Below are 21,583 nucleotides of genomic sequence, written 5' to 3'. Positions count from 1 at the left end.
CTGATTTCAAGACACATTTTAAAATTATAAAGCTACATTAATCAAGATAGTGTGAGACTGGTATAAAGGCAGGTAAATGATCAATGGAATAGAGAACAGATTCCAAAAATACACCTACACATATATGAACAACTAATTACTGACAAAAATAAAAAAACAATTCAGTGGATAAGTGATAGTGTTTTCAACAGATGATACTGAAACACTTACATGCATATGCAAAACAAAAACAAATCATACTTCCTATCTCATACCATATACAAAACTTGACTGAAATTAGATTATACACTGTAATGTAGAACCTAAAACTAAAAAGTTCTAAGAGAAAACCTAGGAGAAAAATCTTTGTAACCTTTGTTTTGTCAAACAGTTCTTAGCTACCACATAATTTATAACAGTGTAATTGATAAATTGAACTTTATCAAAATTGAAAATATTTGCTCTTTGAAAGACATCATTAGGAGAATGAAAAGGCAAGCCATAGAGGGAGGGAGACACAAGAGGGAAGAGATATGGGGATATATGTGTATGTATAGCTGATTCATTTTGTTATAAAGCAGAAACTAACACACCATTGTAAGGCAATTATACTCCCATAAAGATGTTAAAAAAAGTAAAAAAAAAAAAACTACTTGATTAGAACAACAACAACAACAAAAAGAAAAAGCAAGCCATAGAATCAAAGGAAATATTTGCGAATCATATATCTGATAAATGTATCCAAATTATGTAGAGTTCCCAAACTTAATAATGAGAAAAGAGCAACCCCCAAAAAATGTGGGATAAGGATTTGAACAGACCCTTCACAGAAAAGATACATAGATTATAAACACACACGTGAAAATTTGCTTAACATCATTAGAAAAATGCAAATTAAAATCACCATGAGATACCTCCAAAAAACTACTAAAATGGCTAAAATTAAAAATACATATCCATTTTTGGAAAGGATGTGAAGGAATAGTAGCTCTCATACACTGCTGATGGGAATATAAAATGGTGCAGACACTCAAAAATAGTTTGGCACTTTCTAAAAGTTAGACATGCACCTATCATATGATCCATTCATGTCATTCCTAAATATTTCCTCAAGATAAATGAAGGCATATGTCCATCCAAATACATATACATGAATGTTCACAGGAACTTCACTTGTAATAGCCCCAAATCTGGAAACAAGCCAAATGTCTTTCAACAAATAAGTGCTTAAATAAGTTGTGGTATCACCATACAATGGAATACTACTCACCAACATATATCAGTAAATTATTGATATATGCAAATAAATGGGTGAATCTCAAAATAATTATGTAGAATTTTAAAAGCCAGACAAAATAATACATGCTGTATTATTTCATTTATATAAAATTCTATAAAATTCAAACCAATCTGTAAAGGCATAAAGTAGGGAAATGGTTGGCTTGAAATGGGATGGCATCAGGAATGGCAGGAGGGGAGATTACAAAGGGGCACAGGAAACTTTTGGAAGTTGTGGATACATTAATTTCCTTGATAATGATGATGAATTACAGGTGTGTACATATGTCAAATCTGATAAAGCTGTAGACTTTAAATCTGTAGTTTACTGTATATTAAATATATCTATTATATGCCATTAAAAAAGAAATAACCAATGTTTGAATTTAAAGCATTTTCTTTTGCTCTGGTGGTCAAATGTAAAATATGAAAAAATATTTAGGGTTATGTAGATTGTAACCAGTGACACTCTCAACTTCAATGTTTTTAACGTTTTGATTTTAAGAGGCACATTTTTCTCATAAGAAAAAGTGTATCATAAGCAAAAGGGTCTTGTAAAATTTTCCTTTAAATGTGTTTTTTTCCCCTGTGATGAAATTAAGTTTTAACAAAGACAGTGTGTTTATAGCAGTAAATGAAGCATGCTGATAATAGAACCATAAAGCATAAGCATGTCCAAATCACCAGGACGCCGGCTTCTAGTTCAATATCATTGGTTACTAGTCACTCCAGTAACTGTGTAACCCGAAGAGGGCCATTTAACTCTATCTCGCAGTGTCCCTTGAGGTTTTATAGGGACAGCAATGCTATGTATTACTGGGAGGACAAATGTGATAACAGATGAGCTTTTGGCTGTCTCTTTAAGTATGGTGAATTTACAACGGAGCTTATTGAATGCTGGCTATTCCTACTGTGACTCTCTGAAGTTCTTATGGCTATAAGCTGGACTAATTTAAGTATCCCTGAAGAGATTTATTCCAGGTGTGAATATCTGCTGTCTTTGAGATAAAATGCATACACTTACATTTGGATATATTTAGTTTGTCCTGTGTAACCTTCTTATGAAAACATTATGGTATAGATAATAGGTCTAAGAGATCCTTTGTGCCATAATAGGGTGCAGTATTATCAAAAGAAAGTAAAATCACTCAAAAAGAAAGTAAACTAAAAAGTGGCTTCAAAGTTATTTTAATTCATTTTATGATTTAGAAAAATATGTATGTGGTCAAATAATACAAGAAGAACAATCCTTTAACATGGACTCTGTGACCCTAAACAGTCACAACAGCTTTACTAAGTGTTGAGTGTGATATTTTATTTGCAATAGTCATAAGGCCACCATGTCTCAGCATCTTTTTTTTTTTTAGAAGATATTGGGGGTAGGAGTTTATTAATTAATTTATTTATTTTTGCTGTGTTGGGTCTTCGTTTCTGTGTGAGGGCTTTCTCTAGTTGTGGCAAGTGGGGGCCACTCTTCATCGTGGTGTGCAGGCCTCTCACTATCGCAGGCTCTCTTGTTGCAGAGCACAAACTCCAGACGTGCAGGCTCAGTAGTTGTGGCTCATGGGCCTAGTTGCTCCACGGCATGTAGGATCCTCCCAGACCAGGGCTCGAACCTGTGTCCCCTGCATTGGCAGGCAGATTCCCAACCACTGCGTCACCAGGGAAGCCCTCAGCTTCTCTTTTTTTAACCTTTCTTCAATTTCTACCCCTCAAGCCCCCTTAACTTCCTCTGTTCCTTGTCCTTCTACCACCCTGTCATCTCTGAAGCCACATGCCTATCTCTGTCTCTGGATGTTTCCTTGTCCTAAAGAATTTTTGCCCCTTCTTTCCCTCCTGGCCCTAAAGAAGTGTGTCTGTCAGTTTCCAAGACCAGGCCTTCTACCTGTGTTGTGAATACCTTTTTCTCCTTCTTTCCAGTAGGCCATGTTCCATTGATAATACTTTTTTTTTCCCTGTTTCTTTCAATAAAGATTCAAATGAAGCAGATTATTGATAACAGGTACATTTATCTTTGTTTTATATAGATCACTTAGTGTATTTTGGAAAATCTTTTCTACTACATGAACACAGTTCTTAAGTTCCATCTGACATGCATTCTATGAGGTTATAAAAAGAGGTTTTATTATCACCTTAAAAGTAGCACAGATTCAATGTATTCACATCATTATCCATACAGGTTAAATGTCTCACAAAAAATCACTGTTCTTAACTAAACGGGAATATCAATAAAATCCAATATGGAATAACCAGGGACACAAGCAAGATAATTTCAGAGAATTGTAAATACTGTAGGAAAATGTAAGACAGTAGTGTGATAAAGAAAGTAGTGGGATAAGGGAGTAGTGGGATGAAGTGGGGAAAGAAGCTTTTTTAAAGAGAATGGTTAATGATGCCTTTTCTAAGGGGCTGAGGCCTGAATGAAACTCAGTCAGTCATGTGGAGGCCTAAGCGAAGAGTGTTCTAGTCAGAAAAGAGAGGAAGTACAAGGCAGGGCCCTGCTCCCCAAGGAAGGACCATGTTCGATAAGTAGAAAGAAGGACAGTGTGTCTGAGCATGGTGAATGGGAGGAGGCTGTTGGGCCATGAGTGGAGATATACCTGTGGACGTTTGGATTTTATTTTAAGGGAAAATAGGGTCACAGAAAGACATGTAACCCATTCTGACTGGAGCCTAAATTGAACAAAGGAATGGCAGAGGATAGAAGTTTTTTAATGGTAAGAAACAGGGGACAGAGCTGAGCCAGCTGTATCAGAGTCAAATACAAATTTCCAGGGCAGAAATTTAAATAGTATAAATGAAAATGATGTCATCCAGTGTTTCTCAAACATTTAATGAGCAATCCTGTCAGAACTGGCTATAAATAAGTCCAGGATTTGAGAGTGGCATTACAAGTTGTTGCAAATTTTCTTCATACATGTATACTTTTAGTCTGAATTTTTTCTGTATGGTATTTTTTTTTTTACCTGTAGTTCCCATTTGTTACTCATCATTCACTTTAGAAATTGATCAGAAAGAGGCCATTGGTAAAATATTTGGACAAAAGTATATTCTATTAGTTGACATCTTTAAGCCCAAAAGCATTAGATCAGTGCTGCTTATTGTGGCTGCTAATTTTGAAAATGCTGTCATATGATTACAGTTATTTCATAAGGTGTTAAATATGCATTGGAATAGTCACTCTGATGATGATTCAAGGCCTTTAATGCTTATATGGTGACGCTGTTTCAGGCCAATCAATTCAAATTCTTCCTTTGTGACCTACATTTGAATCCCTGTTTTCAATTCTGGTCTACTGAGTACCGAATTAAAACCCAACTAGCTTAGGATAAGATGTTTTATGTTTATAGTTTTCAGTGGTGAGAAAGTGTGATTTGTTGTATGAGTGTGTGTGTGTATGTGTAATAATGTGTTACATTACTGTTGCAGTATTTATAGGATCAGTCTGTAGGTTTGAAGAATATTGTGGAATACAAGTGCAGCAGCGTTTTTTTTTCTTAAAATATTGATCATACTTAATGAGTTTTGAAATTTAAGAAAATTCTGAAGTTGGAAAAGGGCTAATCCTTAAGAGTGTCAAAGATGTGTACACTGAAGCAAGTCCCTTCACTGCCTTCATTTTGAGAATAATTTTCCATGCTGGTTGCTATTCTGTGCCCTGCATGAGTGACTCAGTGTGCACCAAAGGACCATTTTAATGTGTGACATCTGGATGGACACCTGGAAGCTCTGAAGCTTTGAACTAAGGAGCCATTAATGCTAAAAAAAAATAACATTAATGTTGATTATCCTCTTTAACTTGTTTCACCCACAACTGCTCAATCATTCTGCAACCAGATTACTGCCAGTTCCATATGCTTGTGTGTCACTTAGGCTTGACTAATTAAAATGTTCTGTTACAGGTTCCACATAAATTTTAAAACTCTGAGATGTCTCTTTAGCCAACTGAAGAGACTTCTCATGTTTTATGAGAATTAATGTATACATTTCTTTTAACTTGCCGAATACCAAACATGCGACCTAAAATTTTAAGTTGTGTTTGATTTTGATTCAGAAAAACACATCTGTGAATATCAGCTATGCTCTAAGCTTTGCCAAACTGAAACACTGATAGATTTTCCTTAATATTTTCCTTTAAATTTACTCGTGCTAATGAAAAAAGAATATTTTTAGCTGAAGAATTCTATGAGAAAAAGATTAATCCTCATCAGCAAGAAAAGAAATGCAAACTAGAACATCAATCAAACACCATTCCCTTCTTTCAAATTGTCACTGATATAAAAGTTAATAATCAGTGTTATCATTCTCAAACACTGCTAATGTGGGTGCAAAAATTGGCAAAATATTTCAAAGACAATTTGGCAACATATAGTGAGTGCCTTGATATTTTCATTTCTTTGATTCAATTCCATTCAAAAAGTGTTATGAGGAAATAATCAAATAAGTACAAATATTTATGAAATAAGCTTTATCATCATATTATTTAAAACAGCCAAACTTAGAAACATAAATGAGTAACAAAACAAAAACTGTTCCATTAGTCAATTCTTCCATGTGATGGACAAATGCGGTATTTACAAACAATATTTTTGAAGTCTAATTAATGCCAAAGGAAATTTTCTTGATATGTTAATACAGTGATCAGGGAGAGAAAAAATTCAAACAAACCAACCCACCACATATGTATTTATAGAATACTGAACCGAAGGCCAGTGTATTAACATTTTTTCTTTCCAGTGCTCTTTGTTTTTTGATTTATTTCCATCTATTTATACATTTCAATAATGAACATCTTTTAATAATCAGGGAAAGGTTATCAAAAACAAACAAGTGATTATGAAGAAATTTTTTTCATCACGTTCTTTTCAAATAGCTTTAAAATTTACCTCTTACTGAGTGAATATTGCATATTTATATTCTCCTATTTAATTTATAGAAATATTTAAAAATCTCTTTCTCCAGCAAAATTCTAAGTATCTTGAGGTTGAGCCTGTGTCATTTATCACATTTTTATTCAGCACAGTATCTTTCAGAATCAATTCTATAGAGGTTTTGTTAAAATACATATGCCGAAAGACCCTATTTCTAGAGGTTCTCACTCAGTACATCTGCTTTAGTGATTCTGATGTACACAAAGTCTCAGAATCAGGAGTTCACTTATTTAATTTAATTGATAATGCTAATGAAAGACATTGTGCTATTTCCTATTACCTCATTAATGGCAGATATTTATTTGACCTTGGTTAAAGTTGCTTCAATTAAGTTCATTTGGACATCAGTTCAAACTGCAGTGATATCTTTTTTTTTTAAGTTGAACTTTATTTATTTTTTATATAGCAGGTTCTTATTAGTTATCTATTTTATACATATTGATGTATATATGTCAATCCTAATCTCCCATTTCATCTCACCACCATGACCCCCCCATCCCGCTTTCCCCCCTTGGTGTCCATACTTTTGTTCTCTACATCTGTGTCTCTATTTCTGCCTTGAAAACTGGTTCATCTGCACCATATTTGTAGATTCCACATATATGCATTAATATACAATATTTGTTTTTCTCTTTCTGACTTCCTTCACTCTGTATGACATTCTATAGGTCCATCCACATCTCTAGAAATGACCCAATTTCATTCCTTTTTATGGCTGAGTACTATTCCGTTGTATACATGTACCACATTTTCTTTATCCATTCATCTGTCAATGGGCATTTAGGTTGCTTCCGTGACCTGGATATGTAAATAGTGCTGCAGTGAACATTAGGGTGCATGTGTCTTTTTGGATTATGGTTTTCTCTGGGTATATGCCCAGTAGTGGGATTGCTGGGTCATATGGTAATTCTATTTTTAGTTTCTTAAGGAATCTCCATAATGTTCTCCATAGTGGCTATATCAATAAATATTCCCACCAACAGTGCAAGAGGGTTCCCTTTTCTCCACACCCTCTCCAGCATTTGTAGTTTGTAGATTTTCTGCTGATGCCCATTCTAACTGGTGTGAGGTGATACGTCCTTGTAGTTTTGATTTGCATTTTTCTAATAATTAATGATGTTGAGCATCTTTTCATGTGCTTCTTGGCCATCTGTATGTCTTCTTTGGAGAAATGTCTATTTAGCCTTCTACCCATTTTTGTTTTGGGTTGTTTGTTTTTTTAAAATATTGAGCTGTATGAGCTGTTTATATATTTTGGAGATTACTCCTTTGTCCATTGATTCATTTGCCAATATTTTCTCCCATTCTGAGGGTGGTCTTGTTGTCTTCTTTATAGTTTTCTTTGCTGTGCAAAAGCTTTTAAGTTTCATTAGGTCCCATTAGTTTATTTTTGTTTTTATTTCCATTACTCTAGGAGGTGGATCAAAAAGATCTTTCTGTGATTTATGTCAAAGACTGTTCTTCCTATGTTTTCCTCTAAGAGTTTTATAGTGTCTGGTCTTACATTTAGGCCTTTAATCCATTTTGAGTTTATTTTTGTGTATGGTGTTAGGGAGTGTTCTAATTTCATTCTTTTACATGTAACTGTCCAGTTTTCCCAGTGCCACTTATTAAGGAGGCTGTCTTTTCTCCATTGTATATTTTTGCCTCGTTTGTCATAGATTAGGTGACCATAGGTGCATGGGTTTATCTCTGGGCTTTCTATCCTGTTGCATTGATGTATATTTCTGTTTTTGTGCCAGTACCATATTGTCTTGATTACTGTAACTTTGTAGTGTAGTCTGAAGCCAGGGAATCTGATTCCTCCAGCTCTGTTTTTTCCCTCAAGATTGCTTTGACTATTCAGGATCTTTTGTGTCTCCATACAAATTTTAAGATATTTTGCTCTAGTTCCATAAAAAATGCCATTGGTAATTTGATATGGATTGCATTGAATTTGTAGATTGCTTTGGGAAGTATAGCCATTTCCACAATATTGATTCTTCCAATCCAAGAACATGGTATATCTCTCCATCTGTTTGTGTTATCTTTGATTTCTTTCATCAGTGTCTTATAGTTTTCTGAGTACAAGTCTTTTATCTCCTTAGGTAGGTTTATTCCTAGGTATTTTATTCTTTTTGTTGCAGTGGTGAATGGGATTGTTTCCATAATTTCTCTTTCTGACCTTGCATTGTTAGTGTATAGGAATGCAAGAGATTTCGGTGCATTACTTTTGTATCCTGCACCTTTACCAAATTCATTGATTAGCTCTAGTATTTTTCTGGTGGCATCTTTAGGATGATCTATGTATAGTATCATGTCATCAGCAAACAGTGACAGTTTTACTTCTTTTCCATTTTCTATTTCTCTTATTTAATTTTCTTCTCTGATTGCCATGACTAGGACTTCTGAAACTATGTTGAATAATAGTGACGAGAGTGGACATCTTGTCTTGTTCCTGATCTTAGAGGAAATGCTTTCATTTTGTTACCATTGAGAATGATGTTTGCTGTGGGTTTGTCATATATGACCTTTATTATGTTGAGTTAGTTTCCCTCTATGCCCACTTTCTGGAGAGTTGTTATCATAAATGGGTGTTGAATTTTGTCAAAAGCTTTTTCTGCATCTATTGACATGATCATTTGGTTTTTATCCTTCAGTTTGTTCATATGGTGTATCACATTGATTGATTTGCATATCCTGAAGAATCCTTGCATCCCTGGGGTAAATCCCACTTGATCATGGTGTGTGGTCCTTTTAATGTGTTGTTGGATTCTGTTTGCTAGTATTTTGTTGAGGATTTTTGCATCTATATTCATCAGTGATATTTGTCTGTAATTTTCTTTTTTTTGTAGTATCTTTGTCTGGTTTTGGTATCAGGGTGATGGTGTCCTCATAGAATGAGTTTGGCAGTGATTCTTCCTCTGGAATTTTTAGGAAGAGTTTGAGAAGGATGGGTGTTATCTGCTCTCTAAATGTTTGATAGAATCACCTGTGAAACCTTCTAGTCCTGGACTTTGGTTTGTTGGAAGATTTTTAATCACAGTTTCAATTTCATTACTTGTGATTGGTCTGTTCATATTTTCTATTTCTTCCTGGTTCAGTCTTGGAAGCTTATACCTTTCTAAGAATTTGTCCATTTCTTCCAGGTTGTCCATTTTACTGGCATAGTGCTGGTGGTAGTAGTCTCTTATGATGCTTTGTATGTCAGCAGTGTCCATGGTAATGTCTCCTTTATCATTTGTAATTTTATTGATTTGAGTTCTCTCGCTTTTTTTCTTGATGAGTCTGGTGAAAGGTTATCAATTTTTTTTATCTTCTCCAAGAACCAGCTTTTAGTTTCATTGATCTTTGCTTTTGTTTTCTTTGTTTCTATTTCATTTATTTCTGATCTGATCTTTATGATTTCTTTCCTTCTGCTAACTTTGGGTTTTGTTTGTTCTTTTTTCTGTAGTTCGTTTAGGTGTAAGGTTAGATTGTTTATTTGAGATTTTTCTTGTTTCTTGAGGTAGGATTGTTTTGCTATAAACTCTCCCCTTAGAACTGCTTTTGCTGCATCCCATAGGTTTTGGATCATCGTGTTTTCTTTGTTATGTGTCTCTAGGTATTTTTTTGATTTCCTCTTTGATTTCTTCAGTGATCTCTTGGTTATTTAGTAACATATTGTTTAGCCTCCATGTGTTTGTATTTTTTATGTGTTTTCCCCTGTAGTTGATTTCTAATCTCATAGTGTTTTAGTCAGAACAGATGCTTGACATGATTTCAGTTTTCTTAAATTTACCAAGCCTTGATTTGTGACACAAGATGTTATCTATCCTGGAGAAAGTTCTGTGTGCACTTGAGAAGAAAGTGTAATCTGCTCTTTCAATGGAAATGTCCTGTAAATATCAATTACATCTATATGGTCTATTGTGTCATTTAAAGCTTTTGTTTCCTTATTAATTTTCTGTCTAGATACCTGTCCATTGGTGTAAGTGAGGTGTTAAAGTCCCCACTGTTATTGTCAGTTTCCTCTTTTATAGCTGTTAGCATTTGACTTATGTATTAAAGTGCCCCTATGTTAGATGCATATAGATTTATAATTGTTATATCTTCTTGGATTGATCCCTTGATCATTATGTAGTGTCCTTCCTTGTCTCTTGTAACATTCTTTATTTTAAAGTCTATTTTATCTGATATGAATATTGCTACTCCAGCTTTCTTTTGATTTCCATTTGCATAGAATATCTTTTTCTATCCCCTCACTTTCAGTGTATATGTGTCCCTAGGTCTGAAGTGGTTCTCTTGTATACAGCATATACATGGGTCTTATTTTTGTATCCATTCAGCCAGCCTGTGTCTTTTGGTTGGAGCATTTAATCCATTCACATTTAAGGTAATTATTGATATGTATATTCCTATTACCATTTTCTTAATTGTTTTGGGTTTACCTTTATAGGTCCTTTTCTTCTCTTGTGCTTCCTACTTATAAAATTCCTTTAGCATTTGTTGTAGAGCTGGTTTGGTGGTGCTGAATTATCTTAGCTTTTGCTTGTCTGTAAAATTTTTGATGTCTCTATCAAATCTGAATGAGATCCTTGCTGGGTAGAGTAATCTTGGTTGTAGGTTCTTCCCTTTCATCACTTTAAATATATTGTGCCACTCCCTTCTGGCTTGTAGAGTTTCTGCTGAGAAATAAGCCATAAACCTTAAGGGTGTTCCCTTGTACATTATTTGTCATTTTTCCCTTGTTGCTTTTTTTTTTTTTTTTTTTGTGGTATGCGGGCCTCTCACTGTTGTGGCCTCTCCCGTTGTGGAGCACAGGCTCCGGACGTGCAGGCTCAGCGGCCATGGCTCACGGGCCCAGCCGCTCCGCGGCATGTGGGATCCTCCCAGACCAGGGCACGAACCCATGTCCCCTGCATTGGCAGGCGGACTCTCAACCACTGCACCACCAGGGAAGCCCTCCCTTGTTGCTTTTTATAATTTTTGTCTTTAATTTTTGTAAGTTTGATTACTATGTATCTCAGCACATTTCTCTTTAGGTTTATCCTGCCTGGGACTCTCTGAACTTATAGGACTTGGGTGGCTATTTCCTTTCCCATGTTAGGGAAGTTTTTGACTATAATCTCTTCAAATATTTTCTTGGGTCCTTTCTCTCTTCTCCTTCTGGCACCTCTATAATGCAAGTGTTGATGCCTTTAATGTTGTCCCAGAAGTCTCTTAGGCTGTCTTCCTTTCTTTTCATTCTTTTTTCTTTATTCTGTTCTGTGGCAGTGATTTCCACCTTTCTGTCTTCCAGGTCACTTGTCTGTTCTGCTGCCTCAGTTATTCTGCTATTGCTTCCTTCTAGTGTATTTTTCACTTCAGTTATTGTATTTATCTCTGTTGGTTTGTTCTTTAATTCTTCTAGGTCTTTATTAAACATTTCTTGCATCTTCTTGATCTTTACTTCCAATCTTTTTCTGAGGTCCTGGATCATCTTCACAGACATTATTCTGGATTCTTTTTCTGGAAGGTTGCCTAACTCCACTTCATTTAGTTCTTGTTCTGGGGTTTTATCTTGTTCCTTCATCTGGCACATACTCCTCTGCCTTTTCATTTTGTCTATCTTTCTGTGAATGTGGTTTTCATTCCACAGGCTGCAGGACTGTAGCTCTTGCTCCTGCTCTCTGCCCTCTGATGTATAAAGCTATCTGAGAGGCTTGTGCAAGCTTCCTGATGGGGGAGGGACTGGTGGTGGGTAGCGCTCTACAGTGATATCTTAATACAGAGGTCAATTAAGAAAATTGTCTCCGTTCCTTTTGGATACTTACAGTTTATAAATAGATACACAATGACAATAATTTTCCTCCTTCATGGGTTTAGATTCCAAGTCAGGAATATTTATGTAAGCTGAGTTCAGTAATAAAAGAACCAATACACTTAAGCAAGTCAGGTCCCATACATAATTTGTTTAAGAACATATGTGTTGTTTTCATTTCCCTTTATAGAGCAAAGCCACATATGTGTGGATTTTTTTCTTTTCATCCACTTTACCAAAGAAAATATTTTTCAGCCAATTCTCTGAAACTTCCTCATAAAATAGGACAGCAGCATGGATCAACCCAATAACACAAACACTGACTAATTCAGTTATATAATCAATTGTTTAAAACCATAGTCCCCAAACACAAATATGCACTCATACTCGCACACCTGCACATCTTATTTTAAGTGTATTGTAAGTATTTCACTTTCATTATTATTCTTGATTTGTGTTAGTAACCCTTGTCCACCTACAGTTTCTGAACAGTCAGACCCTGCTTTGTCAAACGTGAAAGACAGTGCTCACTTGACTATGGTTTTAAGTGGCTGAAGGAGATTAAAGAAGTGATTTCACCCCCTATTTGAAGGAATTTGAATGTATTCTTGTTAATTCTAGTACTCTCCACATTTAACTATGGAAATGAGCAAGCTATATATAATTAACATGGGGAAATAAAACCATAATGCTTGACTTGTAAATGGCAATTAAAATTTTAAATCTTATTTCTAGGTCTACCTTAAATTCATTGTGTTTGAACTATTGATTTATTAGTTTTTAGGAGTGAGAGCTGTTAAAGTAACTAAACAAGAAGGTGTGGAGACTGAGGTAGCTCTAATGCCTTGGCAGGCTACCTGAGAAAACCAAAACTTAAGCCAGAGTCAATAAACTTTAATCCGAGAAAATGAAACTTAAGAACAACCATTCACAGCTGGCTAGGCTAACACAAGTTAGGCAACTGCTTAAGTTATAGCCAATCAAATAATTTCCTTGCTTTGCTTTCCTGTCTTCTCTATTAAATCCTCTCCCCTAGCTCCTGTGGGTGGAGTGCCCCTAACCACTTCCAGTTTGGTGCTGCCTGATTGGAACTGATTTATGCTCACATAAATTCTTGAAAATTTTAATATGTGTCATTTTATCTTTTTACAGCACTTAATATCAGAAGAAATTTCTGAACATGATACTCAGGTGCTGAGTGGGTCCATACAAACCCAGCGATCAATAAATAAAAATATTTTGAGAAATGTTTCTTTAAACATTTCTGGAGATATCTCTTTCATAAATTTCTCCAACGTTTAAAACACTTTGGTTTTCAAATTCTTCCTTTAATCTATTCAAAAAGTCCCCGATTTGGTTTAAACTTTGCTAACCTCAACTTTTTTGTTCCTATGTAGTAGAAACCTATCTAAGAGAAATGCACCAATATCTTGATGACATGTAAGTTAGTTTTGTGTATATAATATTAATCCTGCATACAAATATCTACTTCTGAATACTATGTACTTGAAAGATAACAGGCAGTCCTCATCACAATTCAGAACCATAAAAAGTGATTGTACAAGCTGAAACTTAGAAAGTGATCCGAATAATCAATGGAAAAATCATGATTATTCTATAACCTTTAATTTTTTTGCAAAAATATTAAAAACTCTCTTAGTTATAAATGTATAGAGGAATGGACAAAATATTAAAACTACTATTTATTTAGTGCACTATTAAAAAACTAGAAAAATAGAAAATTAAAGTTTTTGTTTCTTTGTAAAAATCTTACCAAGAATAGTTTGAACAGTGCTTGCCTTCTTTTTGCTGTATAACTTATGATAAAGAGTGAGCATTTTTCTTCTACGGGTTGGTAAATTTCTAAGTTTAGATCAGCTTCTAACATAATATTCATTGCATTTTCAATGTTGTGAAATATCTTCGAGAGTTTCTTTAATGTGAAATTTTTTTTTTTTTGCCAGCATCTTTTTCTCTGGGACACCTTTATCCTTTTCATCACAATCACTTTCCTCAATTATGCCAGTAAATTCACCTTTGCTAAGTTCCTCGGGCCATATCTGTAAAGTCCCTCTCATGGAGTCAGTGTGAACATTTCCACAGGCAAGTATTTCATCTTAAACTCCATTTATGTACAGTTCAAATCCTGCAAAGTTATTTGCACAGTGAGGTAAAATTTCCACTATACAGCGCACCTTTTACTTTCTGCCTCGATGCTTGAATGTTCTCCGTTGCATATTTTATGTCATCTTTTTTTCCCAAACTCAGCTAAAGAAATGACATGATCTCCTGTTGTAGCATGAATAACCTGTCCAAAAGTCCATCTAAGGTAATAGGCTTTAAAAGTTGAACTACCTTTTTGGTCCAGTGACTGGATTAATGATATTGTGTTTGGTGGTAAAAAGTATATTTTCACATTTTCATTCACGTACCCAAGGAAATTAGAGTGATCTGGAGAACTATCCACCAGTAATAGTGTTTTAAAAGTTAAATAATTTTTGCCTATAGTATCTCTTTACCACTGGTGGATAAGGAGGCACTAAAACTACATGTTTTGTTGTGTATGCATGAGCAACAGATGTATGGTGACCAATCACTGACAGACTTGCAAAGAAATGACATGATTTGTCACTGATCATGATATGTGCACCTGTTATCTATGTAGTGATTTCTGGATTGAGGAGATGGTAGCAGACAGTACTTTATGCAATCACTCACAGTTAATATACACTGGGAACTGAATGTCAAACAGTGTTGTTGGGGGACTGGTGTTATTTAATTAAAGCAGAATAACTGAAATGGTCTTCAAGAAAAGAACTGCCTTTACTAAGTTCAACAAATTTGTCTGAGGCTTCTGTATTTAATTGATCTCTTCCTGAAAATGAGCTCAGCTGCTCATTTTTTAAAATGATAGTAATAAGCTTTATAATGTAAGAAATAATTTTAATTTGGTGAACTTTAAAGTATAAATTATTATTTTAAGTTCCTTACACTAATAAGGAAGCTGGTGGGTGGACTCTGGCTTCCCTCTTGATGTGCAGCTCAGGAAGGCAATAAGAAAGAATGATTTCCGTGTCCCCCCTGCATGTGGTTAGTCAAGCAGCCACTGAAAACTGCATCTGTAGTGTTCATCAGTGGATAACAGAAGACTGGCACATCGGATCAGACACAGATCTTCACTGCATTAGCCTGCATAGAATGGAGTCTTAAAGAAGAAAATATGCCACAATTACATGCACAGCATCCTTGAGAAATTGTGATTTGGGCAGGGATAGGTAACAGAGCTAGGGGAAAATCCCCAGTCTGGCCAATCAACACAAAGGAAAGTTTTTCTGATTTCCAGTAACTTAAAAACTTTTTTAAAAAAATAAAAACAGGTTTGTTGATGTATAATTTTTGCAACATAAAATTTACTCATTGTAAGTGTACAGTTCAATTAATTTTTGTTTTTTAGATGTTGAGGGTAGGAGTTTATTAATTAATTAATTTATTTTTGCTGTGTTGGGTCTTCGTTTCTTTGCGAGGGCTTTCTCTAGTTGTGGCAAGCGGGGGCCACTATTCATCGTGGTGCGCGGGCCTCTCACTATCACGGCCTCTCTTGTTGCGGAGCACAGGCTCCAGATGCGCAGGCTCAGTACTCTCGGAATTTTAATTTTTGGCAGAAAATTACCATCTAATAGTTTTCAGAACATAAGGGGAAGGATACCTTAGTACTTATTATTATGATGGATTTGGAAGTATTTAAATAATATATAGATAAATAAATATCCAGCTTCAGCTAAAAGTTACTGAATCTTCATTTTAGTTTTAGGACATCGTCATTATCCCTATTTTATAAGTGAAGGAAGAACTTTCAGCAAGGTTAAGGAACTCAACTGAGGGACAAAACTGGTCCATTTTAGAGCTGGGATACGATCTTACATCTTCTGTCTAATATCACACTGGGATAGAAGGTTCTCTATCTGGTGATGATCCATCAACTATAGTAATAATAGGTAATATTCATTGCCATCTCACATAAGCCATTTTAAGTTCTCCACTGTGGTATTTCATGTTGTTCTTATGAGAACTCTATGAGGTACACATGATTATTTTCAGTAGTACATAAATGAGGAAATTGAGGTACAAGGACTTATGCATCCTGCCCAAGGTCATTAAAATGAGAGTGGCACAGTTAATTCCTAGTTTCAGAGTCTATCATCATATTTGCTTCACATTTTCTCCCTTAATATTGACTGTCTGCCAGGGGAAGAGGCTGCAATACCTATTAGAACTTTTTTTCTGAAGTAGAAGGGGACAAGAGAAAGAACAAGAAATAAACATTTTCATTGCTTTTTGGGCAGGTTTTTCTGTGTATGTGGCAAACCACCTTTTCTTTATATATAAATTTATTTATTTATTTATTTATTTATTTCCGTTGACTCCGTTGTTGCACTCAGGCTTTCTCTAGTTGTGGTGAGTGGGGCCTACTGTTCGTTATGGTGCACGGGCCTCTCATTGCAGTGGCTCGTCTTATCGCGGAACATGGACTCTAGGCGCACGGGCTCCAGTAGTTGTGGCATGCGGGCTCAGTAACTGTGGCTCACGGGCTCTAGAGCACAGACTCATTAGTTGTGGCACACGGATTTAGCTGCTCCACGGCATGTGGGATCTTCCTGGACCAGGACTCGAACCCGAGTCCCCTGAATTGGCAGGCAGATTCCCAACCACTGTGCCACCAGGGAAGCCCTGCAAACCACCTTTTGATAAAATGAATCTTTTCCATGTAAAGATGTCTATTTCTAAACTTTTATCTTTTTGTATTTGAGGTCTTGATTTACCAATACAGCCCAATTTTTAAAAATTTGAAGCAATTCTCTAATAGGCTAAAGGGAAAGAGGAATACAGTCAAAGACAATCATACGGTCAAAGGCAATTATGCCCAGCACTGTGCTTCAGATGGTTTTCCTCCGCTCTCTGCCTGAGCTTGCTCTGTCCACAGATATGACATGCTCACACCCTCACATCAGTTTCTTTTCAAGGGCCTTGTTCCTGTACCCTCCTATTTGAAACAGTAACTCTCCCTTCATTTTCTACTATGATTCTGTTTTATTTTTCTCCTTTGCACTGATGACCCCCTAACCTAAATTCAGATTGATATTTCCAACTCAAATTCAAGATTACAGGGCTTTTACTTAACTTACTCTTTCTTACATCTGTATTTTCTTTCTTTATTACTGAGAATGGTGGTTTTCAAGGGCATGGAGAATAATAGAAGAATCTCCTAATTGCATATTTTTTTCTATCTAATACTGCATGTACAGCAGTCTTAGAGTGGCAAAACTGATACTACTGCCAGTATGACTACTGAAACCATTAGCATTGTTTTCCTTTGGTTCTCTCTAATACTTCCCATTTATTTATAGTTGTTTTACACCTATATTGTCTGAGAATATAGTCATTTCATACCATATTGTCTCCCCCTTGTTCTTCATTTAATCTTACTGCTCTAGATAACTATATATTCATGCACCACCAGACCTCACATCAGTGTCTCTCTAGTCATTTTGTTTGTCTGAAGGTTGTTCTCTAGTAGATTCCTTAGTAAGGACTCAAGAGAAAAATATTCCTGGAATGATTGCATGTTGATAAAAGTTTGCCTATGTCCTTTGAACTTGAATATCTGTTTTGTTGAATAAAAATATTCTTGGCTCACAATTTTCTTTTTCTTGAGCATCTTAAATATGTTACTACATTTTCTTTTGGCATAAAGTGTTACTGTTGAAGTTTCATGATAATATAATTTTATTTCCCTTATGAGTCTTGTGCTCTGTTCTTTATTTTCTAGGTACCTAAAGGACATCTTCCTTTCCTTTCCTCCTTCCCTCCCTTCCTTCCTTTATCCTTCCTTCCCCCACTTCCTTTCTTCCTTCCTTCTCTCTCCCTCCTTCCTTCTCTCTCCTTCCCTCCTCCCTCCACCCCTCCCTCCCTTCCTTCCTTCTTTCTTTCTTTATTCTTTCTCATGTAATTTTACTGGAATATGTCTTGATATTGTGATGCTGTGTGCACTTTCAGTATGCAGGCTTACGTTTGTTATTTTAGGAAAATTTCCTATGGTTATGGGATTTACTATTTGTTCTGCTTTTTACTTTGGATTTTATCTCCTTTCTTCTCCTACTATCCTTATGCTTAAAATTTTGCCTGTCTTCAATATTTTTAAATTTCTCCTGAATCTTTTCCTTTTTTTATTCCTTTTTGATTTTTAAAGCTTTTTTCTCTTTCACCTTTTATTTTACTTAACCTATCATCAATTGTGTTTATTTCCTATTGCTATTTCTTGACTGCATTTTTGTACTTCCTTTTTCCTGCATTTTTGGACTTCTTTTTTCTATCATTTCTAATTATTTCCAGAGTATGGAGCATTGTTTCTGAACCTTTCTAGTTCTGATTTATGTTGTTTCTTTTATGTCTTGTAGGGGTTGTGTTTGTGTGTGGGGGTTGCATTCACTAACTCCTCACCGTTTGAGCTGCTGTTTCTGTACTGGTCCCTGTTTTCCAGGGAATACCTATTGGCAGTATTATTGCCCCGCCCTCAAGCTCCTGAGACCCTGCTCTGTTGCTTTCTTCCTCTTCCTCGTGCAGCGGAGATGCAGATATCATATAATTGTAAGACTGTTGGTGGTTTGCCTCTACCTCATGTATTTTGGGGCTCATGGGGATAACTATTCATCTAGTTTTGTTTTAAATGCTGCCCCAGTAAGTTTTGTTATCTAAATGCTCTGTTCTTTTATGTGAGGGTTTGATGAGATTAATAAACTTCACACTGACACTGCCATCTTCCCAGAATCCTCTCTCCCATGTAGATTTTCAACATGTGACTTTAATTGCATGATGGCTATTGACCACCCTCAGTAAATACTTTTTAATATTCAATGGGTCACATGATATATACATATATATATATTAATTTAAAGCTAAAAATTACCAATCACTTAACCTGAAACTGTAATGATCTTCTATAGGTAGTACTGTTCTGGGAGATCTGAGTCATTTTGAAACAATTTGATATGAGTTTTACCTCAGAGTAAGCAGCAAATTCTTTTCTTTTTATGGTGATAGAGCTCTCAGAGTTATGTTTCTCCCTGGTAGAAAATAATTTTGTTGGAAGAAACTCCATCTAGACTGATTGAAATCTCTGGTGTCACCTCAAACAATCAAGTTTGAAGTATTTAAAAGCCAGTTTTACTCAGATGATGGAAATATTAAAAAGAGTAAAAAGGAAAGCATTGCTCTTACTTGGAGGCAATTTGGTTCCTTAGAGGTAGGTGTTTGTTGTAGGCTCTGGGAGACTCTTGGGTTATTCATGACATTAGTGGTAGCCCTTTCTAGACAAGGGAAGGTTTACACAGGTAACTTTTAGAGTGCTGTGAAATGATCCAAATTGGAAGGCGAAGAAATGAAAACGTGTGCTGCTTGAAAGACCGTGTATGCTCATAAAAATGAGCTCTTATGGTGGTCTTTCATCCTAATCCCTGCAGATAAAATACTGTCTCCACATGATTTGCTAAAGCCCTCTTACCTCGCTTTCACAGAACAAGGAGTCATGATTGAAAACAGGGCAGGATTTTTGTCAAGTTGCTATGGTGAGAAGATAAAAAAAAATAGTCTAAATGTTCACGAAATTGAAATCTCTCTTTTAGTGGCTCTTTCTTGATAAGTGACATGTATTTTTTTTTTTAAAGAAGAGAGCATAAGTGAATTAATATACCTTTAAGAGAATATCTCCCCTCCTTCTTGGCAAAGTTTCTGCATATTGTGGACAGATTTCTAATGTAAACCTGGTTTTCTTCTGCGACAATAATAAACAGTAGAAAGAATCTTCTTCATGCATTATATTATAAAAATTTATATGAATTTGGCCTCACTCTGCTAAGTGTTTTTATTTGTTAGTACAACTGTAATGAAGAGAAATGCTCCCATATGCCAGAAACTATTGTCATCCCAAGTACTCTCTAGTGTTAATTCATTTTTCCTCTAACTGAATTTGAATTCCTTTGACGTGGGAAAAACAGACTTTTAATTTTATTTATTTATTGCTCTTTGAGATGCTTATGTGGATGTGGATGCATGGAAGGGCTTGCTCACTGATTTTTTTCTCCACAATTCTATGCAGACAGTTGGGAGCTGGGGAAATTTTTCATTATATAATTGCTATTAGGCACAAGTTACAGAATTTTATATGAGGAATAAGACATGTGGTGCATCTGGACTTTTCTCAGGCTAATATTATTAATGAAAAATAGACTTATGGAAATAATAGTCTCCAGTGTTTAACCTGATATGCAGATTGTTAGCCAGTGTAATCCTGGATGCATGTTTTTGGAATATTCAAATCAAAACTTCCTTAAGATTGAGCAGGTTTGTGATGAGACCATTTACTTTATAGATTTAACCAAGATTTTACCAAAAGATAAAACTAACATAGTACATTCAATTACTCATCCATTCAGTAAGCTCTTACTGATCATGTGTATTTCAGATTTGTTGCAATATTATTTACATTTTGTTTATGGAGATACTTTTTACTTTTACCTAGAGTAGTTTTGTTTTTGTTTTGCTTTTTTGGGTGAGTAACTATTTGAGTTGATAGCTATGGTGCCTGGTTCTAGATCTGTGTTCTGCAGTGAAATTGCAATATGATCTATCACCAGATATTTAATCCATCTTCATCTCACATGGAAAAGGGACAAAACCCTGCTCTTCCTGGCTGCTGTATCTGGAAATGTGATTAGAATAGATACAGGATAGTTACAGCTTAGAAAACATCTCACATTTCCTGAAGGAATGATGCTGAGAGGTGACAATTATTATGAGAATCAATATCTTTTTTACATTAGACAACAAAGTTGAGGAAGATAACTATTTGGTTTTATGAGAAACAACCTGACTTCTCTGGGCATGCACAAAAACTTACCTCAAAACAAGGGTTGGGTGGCAGAAGCATAAGGAAACTGTGAGTTTTGCTAGAGATCAGAAAGTTAAGCATGAGAAGCCCTCTGATTTGAACCTTAAACCTTGCCTCTACCCCTCTCTTTGCCCACAAAACATAGTACTAGAGCTAAGTGAGCATCCTTCCTCTGTCCTGCTCTCTTCTCTCTAAATCAGAGGAGGCGTCTGAACAGAAAAGTGGGGTGCACACATCTGACGGATGTACCTTATTACTGGCCAGGGAAGAAAGAAATGACAACCAGCTCTTCCTTCCTGCCAGTGACATATTACAGGGACCTGAAGCAAAGTAATATCACAAGGAAGGGGATGCTCTCTGGTTTGATGAGAGAAAAGTTAGGAAACTGTCTAAAATATGAATTCCTAGAGGAAAAAAATATGAACATAGAAAGTTAATGATAACATTGAAACTATCCTTTAATAGGTGTTTGTCTTGCTTATATATTTACAGTGAGATAGTAACGTATGAGCAATGTCCCTTCCTGGCATTGTAAAAATGTTGGTGTTATAATTAATTAAGGTGATATATTGAAACATTGGCAAAGTTTTTTGTTTTCTAATACATATGTGGCACAGTTTCAGCCAGTGTTCTTGTTGTTATTATCTAATCTCTTAACATATGCTTTTTAGGACTGTCATCTTTTTAGAA

Source organism: Mesoplodon mirus, assembly GCF_964341445.2.
Source record: "Mesoplodon mirus genome assembly, chromosome: 2".
Lineage (NCBI taxonomy): Eukaryota > Metazoa > Chordata > Mammalia > Artiodactyla > Ziphiidae > Mesoplodon > Mesoplodon mirus.
The sequence above is the reverse complement of the archived record's forward strand: the minus strand, read 5'-3'. Positions refer to the sequence as shown.